Source organism: Triturus cristatus, chromosome 1_2 (genome assembly GCF_964204655.1).
Source record: "Triturus cristatus chromosome 1_2, aTriCri1.1, whole genome shotgun sequence".
In the NCBI taxonomy this organism is placed as follows: Eukaryota; Metazoa; Chordata; class Amphibia; order Caudata; family Salamandridae; genus Triturus; species Triturus cristatus.
Window position 1 is genome coordinate 785,364,046 of NC_140580.1, and position 7,519 is coordinate 785,371,564.

At 46.8% G+C, this 7,519-nt stretch overlaps 1 pseudogene; it reads left to right on the forward strand.

Annotated features, from left to right (window-relative positions):
• Positions 1 to 224: 224 nt before the first annotated feature.
• On the forward strand, positions 225 to 1,318 carry LOC146868034 (28S ribosomal RNA; annotated as a pseudogene).
• The last annotated feature ends 6,201 nt before the right edge of the window (positions 1,319 to 7,519 follow it).

Below are 7,519 nucleotides of genomic sequence, written 5' to 3' on the forward strand. Positions count from 1 at the left end.
CCCCTGGCAGCAGCTTCGCCATGTCTGCAGGGCCAACGGAGATTCGACTGCCTCCATGTCCTCCGCCAGCAACCACTCCCAGCCACCTCTCGGGGTGCGCCGGGTGGGGAAGGGGCGGAGGACTGTGAAGCCAGGGCACTGTGCTCAGTGTGCCCCAACCACTTCGCCCACGCCGGGGGTCTGTGGTGATGTCTGTTACCCACCTGACTTGTCTTGAAACACAGGCCAAGGAGTCTAACACTTGCGAGACATGGAGGGCCAAGCAAAACCCTGTGGCGCAATGGGGGTGAGGGCCAGCAAGTGCTGGCTAAGGTGGGATCCCACCACAAAGCCAGCGGCAAGTGCACCACTTGCCACTCTGTCGGGGAGGTGGAGTATGAGCATGGTGATATGACCCAAAAAATGGTGAACTATGTCCTGGGCTGAGCGAAGCCAGAGGAAACTCTGATGGAGGTCCTTAGCGTCCTGACATGCAAATCGGGTATCCGACCTGGGTATAAGGACGAAAGACTAATCAAACCATCTAGTAGCTGGTAAAGTGTATGATTAGAAGTCTTGGGGCTGAAACGATCTCAACCAATTCTTAAACTTTAAATGGATAAAAAGCCCGGCTCACTGGCATTGAGCTGGGCATGGAATTTGAGCACCTGGTGGGCCCCTTGTGGGATGAATCAAACGCCGGGATAAGGTGCCTGATGCCGATGCTGTTCAGACCCCAGAAAAGATGTAGGTTGATATAGACAGCAGGATGGTGGTCATGGTAGTCCGAATCCGCTATGGAGTGTGGAACAACTCTCCTGCTGAATCAACTAGCCCTGAAAATGGATGGCGCTGGAGGTGTGGGACCAAGACCCGGTGGTCAGCCAGTGCTGAAAGCTGTGGGGGCTAAGCCGCGACGAGTAGGAGGGACGCTGCAGTGTACATGGAAGCCCGGATAGGGCCCGGGTAGAGCTGCCGAAGGTACAGATCTTGGTGGCAGTAGCAAATATTCAAATGAGATCTTTTGAAGGCCGAAGTGGAGAAGGGTTCCATGTGAACTGCAGTTGAACGTGGGTCAGTCAGTCCTAAGACATTGATGAATGCTTTTCAGAAAGGATGGGCGATAGCCTCCATTGCCCTCAAAAGTAAGTCGGGTTCAGATCCCTGAACTCAGAGTATCGGAGGAAGGTGCCCTCGCGGCATCCAGTGCGGTAACGCAAACGATCCTGGATGCGGTGAGTTCTCTCTGGTCCTTGAAAATCCAGGGGAGATGGTGTAATTCTTGCACCGGGCTGTACCCATATCCACAACAGGTCTCCAAGGTAAACAGCCTCTGGCATGCTAGAACAACGTAGGTGAGGGAAGTCGGCAAGTCAGATCTGTAACTTTGAGATAAGGATTGGCTCTAAGGGCTGGGTTGGTCGTGCTGGGGTGCGGAACGGGGCTGGGTGTGTGCTGGGGCTGGGCAAGGCAACACCTTCTGGTGCAGTGGCAATGCTGGACACTAACCTCTGCCCTTCCTGTGGATCGCCACAGCTGCGGTGGTCACCTCTCCCCTTGCCCCTCTTCTGGGGCCGGCGTTCTGCCTCGGCCGGTGCCTACCAGTTGACTTTAGAACTGGTGCGGAACAGGGGAATCCCACTGTAAATCAATACTTTTTATTCTACTGGAAGGTAGCTAGAAAATTGTTAACACAGAGAAACCATGATTGCTTCGAATAAAAAATGATTTTTTGAAAGAGGACAAACACATGAAAGTGCTTAGCTCATGCACATATAGAAGAAAATCATAGATTCAGTTTAAGACAGATGTAGAGCTCTATTGGCTAAAGCAGCACATCATTAAAATGTACCCCAATGGACCAAAGAGGAATTTAGCAGTATTATCTCTAGATTGGAAACGCAAAGAAGAGGCATGCCTATTCATTATAAAATCCAATCTAGACACACATTATGTGGGGAAACAGTGAATGTGGTCATACCTTTGAAGTTTGTGGAAAATGGGCTTATATTTGGATGGAGCAGATCCTGTTATTTCTGGAGTTTATTACATTTATGGGAAATATGGATATTACAGGCTACCCAAAAGGTGGTAAGGAACATGTTACATAGGAATAGGTTTTACTAAAATCTATTGTGTGGGATATCTTGACCCCAACAGGGGGAGAACATTTGAGAACTAAGAGAGGTGCCAGTCCTAGTGAAATTGTGGGCATCATCTTTGGTACTATAATTCCACTTACAATCATATTGATATACCTCACTTTATCTTTATATTGTATTGTGAAACTGTAAATATGTACTCCATTGTTATCTTGACGTTTAACAGCATTTATACTCCCTTCTTCCTGTTCCTCATTGGCTTGTCTACTCCTAAAATTTTCTCTGACTTCACTACCTTTATTAACCCCGTCAGTATCGCTCTCCCCTCCCCCTTCTCCCTACCTTCCACTCTCCCCTTTTCTTAAGATCGACCCAGTCTACTATCTCTTACCCTGGAACCTCCCCCCTTCCCACCTTCCTTCCTCCCAAACGCCTCTCACTCTCACCACCACATTGCACGGCCCGCTTTATCACGTGGTGATATTTATATTTCACTGATACTCCCCCGCCCTCTCCCTCCATTCCCTTATCTCCCCTCACACGCGCCTGCCCCATCTCAATAGACCTTCCTCCCCTCTGCCCTTTCACCATGACCACTATAGTAGATTCATCATGCCTCCCCTCAACAATACTCTCATGACATTGGACTCACCCATTGCTCGGCATGGCCCTAACTCTTGGTCCATCCTCTACCCTTCCAACCTTTCCAAAAATGGCAAAAAAAACTTTAAACACAAGCTCCTTGTTTGCCACCAAGAAACCTTATTAGTTGACAACTACCATAGCCTAACCTCCATCATAAAAACGAACTACATCTTCTTCACTAAACGCCCTTCCAAATGGAAAAGCATCTTTCTCCAACTCCTTCCTGTCACAAAGTCCTGCAAAATACCTTATGGTCTGAAACTTTCCACCACTCCTTCTTCTACATTTCCTAGAGAAATCGACATTTCTATATTCAAATCTGGAAATATCCTTATTCAAGCCTCCGAACACCACTACCTTATCCCAAAACTTACTTCCTTCACTTACCTTCGTCCGCCCAGCCTCTCCATCGCAAGATGCCTTCATGTCCCCATACACACTGACCCCTTCCCTGCCTTTCCCTATTTCGCCTACCTCTAATGATATCCCCGATTCGCAGATGTACCCCTTCACGACATCTTCAGTATTCCCCCCTCCTGTTTTTACTACAACACCCTCCTCCTCCCAAATCCACCCTCCTCTGGTACCCTCATCCCCTGAATCCCCAACTGCTCCTCGAATAACCCCAATATCCTTCCCTCTTAGTAAACCTACCACTATACCCTCAGCCACACAAACTCTTCCCCCTCCCCATGTTACACCTTCCCTTGATCCCACAATGGCTTCACTAAAATCCTCCCCACTATCCTGCAAGCAGCACCCAACTCTCCTCCCAGCCAGACCCTTTTCACTTCTCATGACTCCTTACATGACTCCAAGGTGACTCCTGATAATGCTTTCTCTCACCCTATAACCCTAACACCCCTCTCCTCCCTCCGCCTGGTTTCACACCTCTTTCACACCCTAGACCATCAACCTGGACTAACATAGACCACTCACCCCTCCCACCGGATCTACTATCCCCCCTCCCTATATCACTCCTTACCCAAACACTCCTCAATATTGAACTCCACCTCTCAACCCTAGTGTTAGAACTCTCTTCTCTCAGAAATGAAGTCAACTTCCTCTCCACAAGGAACCATTCCCATTGCACGTATCCCTTAGACCCCACACAAATACACCCTGCACTCTTTAACCAAGAGAATATTACCCCTAATGACAACTCTCCATCTAGACCCCCAGGCAATAATAATAGCTCAGTTAGACCACCCCTCTCCCCAACCCATCCTCCCTCCAGTGTCCTCAATGACCCCCTAAAATAAAGTCTTCCCCTGCACCTCCATCCTGACCACGAACTTGCCCCCACCTCATTCTTCTATCCCAGTTATACTGGGAACTAGTAGGATTCCGTCCTCCCCAATCTTGCCTAGACCCCCACAGCAACCAATATCCAATCCTGTTCCTCCACAAAACTATACGACCCTAACCTCTCAACTGCATGCTGGTCAATTGTAGATCGGCCGCATGTCATGCTACAGAAATTGCTGAAACCATCCTCACTGAAAACATTGACATTGCCTTCCTGACAGAAACCTGGCTCAATTCCCACCCCACATCAATTCTTGAGTTGCTCTCTCCCCCTGGTTATTCCATCCTCAGAAAAGATAGGCCTGACAAAGTTGGAGGGGGCCTCGCCATAATTTACAAAGCAAAGCAGAACTTCAACTCTCTCCTGTAAACCACCCTGACCCTACCACTTTTGAATACCTTGGTGCTGAACTTACAATCCAGGGTTCCCCCTCTATCTGCTTACATAATATCTACCACCCCCCTGGCAACCCTCTTTCCTTTGCTGAGGAGTTGGCCGATCTTCTTACACAGTCATCTATTTCTAAATCTAGAAACCTCTTCCTCGGAGACTTTAACCTCCACTTTAACAAAAATGATGAACCCGCGATTACTCTCATCAATGACCTTCTTCACATTAATGACTATAAACAACTCTGTAATTCTCCAACACACTCCAAAGGAGCCACCCTTGACGCCATTATCTCTAGCAAGGATCTGGCTTCTCTTTCCCACATTATCCCCATCGATTGGTCTGACCACCACCTCATCCTCTTCACGATCAATAGCTCTGTGCCCATTCCTCCCTCCAACTTAATCAAACAAAAGAAGTTAACCAGAAATCTTCACACTATTCCTCCTGGCGATCTAGAGACTAAAATAAAAGATCGTCTACGGCTTTCCCCTCTTTCTCAAAGTCCCACCGGTCTCATAGACCATTACAACAATTCTATCAGTGAAGTCCTTGACCAAATTGCCCCAGCCAAATTAAAACTACAAAAAAATAAACCCTCCAGATCCTGGTTCAATACCGACCTTAATAATGAGACACGTGCTCTCCGGCAGACTGAAAGCACTTGGAGACAACAGCCTTCCCCCTCGAATCTTACCCTCCTCAGAACTGCAAGAGCTAATTACAAAAAACATATCTTTAATAAGAAAGCCACCTTCCTCCGTTCACAACTTGACCGGGCTAGAAATTGACCCAGGGAACTATTTAACATCGTCAAAATCCAAACCTCCTCAACCTCCCCTAAACTACTGGCTACAGTCGAGAGATGTGAAGAAATTGCTAACTTCTTTGCTGATAAAATCACTAAGATCGATCAATCCTTCATCTTGACCCCCCCCTCTTAATAACCTACCTCCCCTCCATAACCTCTTCTCCATGTGTCCATCGTCTCCCACTACTCCCCCTAACTCTGCACAACGACCCCCTGATGTCACCCCCACAGAACCTTACCTCACCGTCCCCCAACTAAAAAATAAGGCTTCCTGGAACAACTTTTGCCCAGTTTCAGAACGAGATGTCCTAAACATCATCGCCAAGCTTAAACCATCATCACATACCAAAGATCTCCTCCCGGCCTATCTTGTACAGGAACTAAAACACACCATCGCCCCTTACTGGACCACTATTATCAACTCCTCCCTTACCAATGGTTGTGTCCCTGCGTCCCTCCAACTAGGCCAAATTACCCCCACCATCAAAAATGTCATGGCCGACCCAAATGACCTAAACAACCTACGCCCTATCTCCAACCTTCCTTTCTTATCGAAGGCCCTAGAAAAATGTGCCCTGCTTCAATTGGACAAACACATTGACTCATTCAATCTCTTGGACGCTTTACAATCAGGCTTTAGAAAGGGCTGTAGCACCGAAACTGCAATGCTCAACATTATCGATGACATCCATTGCTCCCTAGACAAGGGTGAATCTTCCCTCCTCGTTCTACTAGATCTCTCTGCGGCCTTTGATACTGTTAACCATGTAGCTTTACTCAATATTCTCAAAGACCGTTTTGGCTTGAATGGTGCAGTGCTCAAGTGGTTCACCTCCTTCCAACATAGAACCCAACAAATCAAAGTCAGTGATTGCCTTTCTAAGCCTCAGCCAGTCACCTTGGGCGCCCCCAGTGCTCCATTCTCTCTCCTACTCTATTCAACCTTTTCATGGAACCCCTCACCCTTATACTTAAACAAGCAGAAATTAGTTACCATCTCTATGCAGATGACACACAACTTTACTACAGGATCAAATCCCAAGACGACGTCTTACATCTTAATGATACTTTGGCTAAGATTCAATTGTGGTTCCATAACAATCACCTCAAACTTAAAAAAACTGAAATCATTCTATTCACTCCTAAAAACAACCCGCTCCCTATTTAACACTGGATCTCCGCCATCAAAGCTCTCAACTGCTCTCTCACCATCTCTAACTCGGTCAAGTCCCTCGGCATCAGCGTCGATCAGAGCCTCAGTCTTACTCCCCACATAAAAAACTCGGCCAAAGGTGCTCTCTTCATACTGCACCATCTTAAAAAAATTAAACCCTTTATCCCTGCAGATGACTTTAAATCAGTTGTACAATCATTGGTCTTGTCCAGAATGGTTTACGGTAACGCCAATCTTGCTGGGACTCCCAAAGCCCACCTAGCTCCTCTCAAATCTGTTCTTAACCTAGCTGCCAGGCTCATTACTGACAACTGTAAACGCTTTGATCACATCTCCCCCATCCTCAAAAACTAAAAACCTTAAATGGCTTCCAATCAAAGGCAGATCTACCTACAAGACTGCATGCATCACACACAAAGCCCTCCACCAAAATAAACCTTCCTACCTCTCTGACAAACTCCACAAAGCGGGCTGCACTAGAACAATGAGGAGCACTAACGCACTTATTATTAAAAAATAAATCAACACAGTCTCGCTCTTTCTCTGGAAACGCGCCTACCATCTGGAATGCCCTTCCCAAAGATCTACGGTGCAACCCCTCCTACCCCTGTTTCAAAAAAGACCTCAAGATTTTCCTCCTTAATAAATATTGGGGGTCCTAATATATATTCTACTGATTACCAATTTTCTTCCTCATTACATTTTAACTTTTGGTCCCTTTCCCACTCTATTCGCTCTTCCCGTCCCCCCTTTCCCCCTCATTTGCCACAGCTATCCCTCACTTTCTTGCCTGTCCCCCTTCTCATTCACTCTACATTCTCTGCTGTCCTCCATTTCTTCCTGCCTCAATCAGTTACCGCTTCCTAGAGCACTTACCCTTCCCCATACCTATCAAAGTGCCCTGCCTCTTCACCTCAATGTACCAAAATCTACTGTAACTCTGTTATTGCCAAATGTTGTTAAGCGCTCTGATACTCTTGGGTCCAGCCAGCGCTATATAAAACCCTTAAATAAATAATAAATAAATAATAAATTCCATCTGTAGGAGTGATACTGATTTTGCATAGGATTAGAAAGCTTTCCACTGTAGTTGATAAGTTGTCTACTAG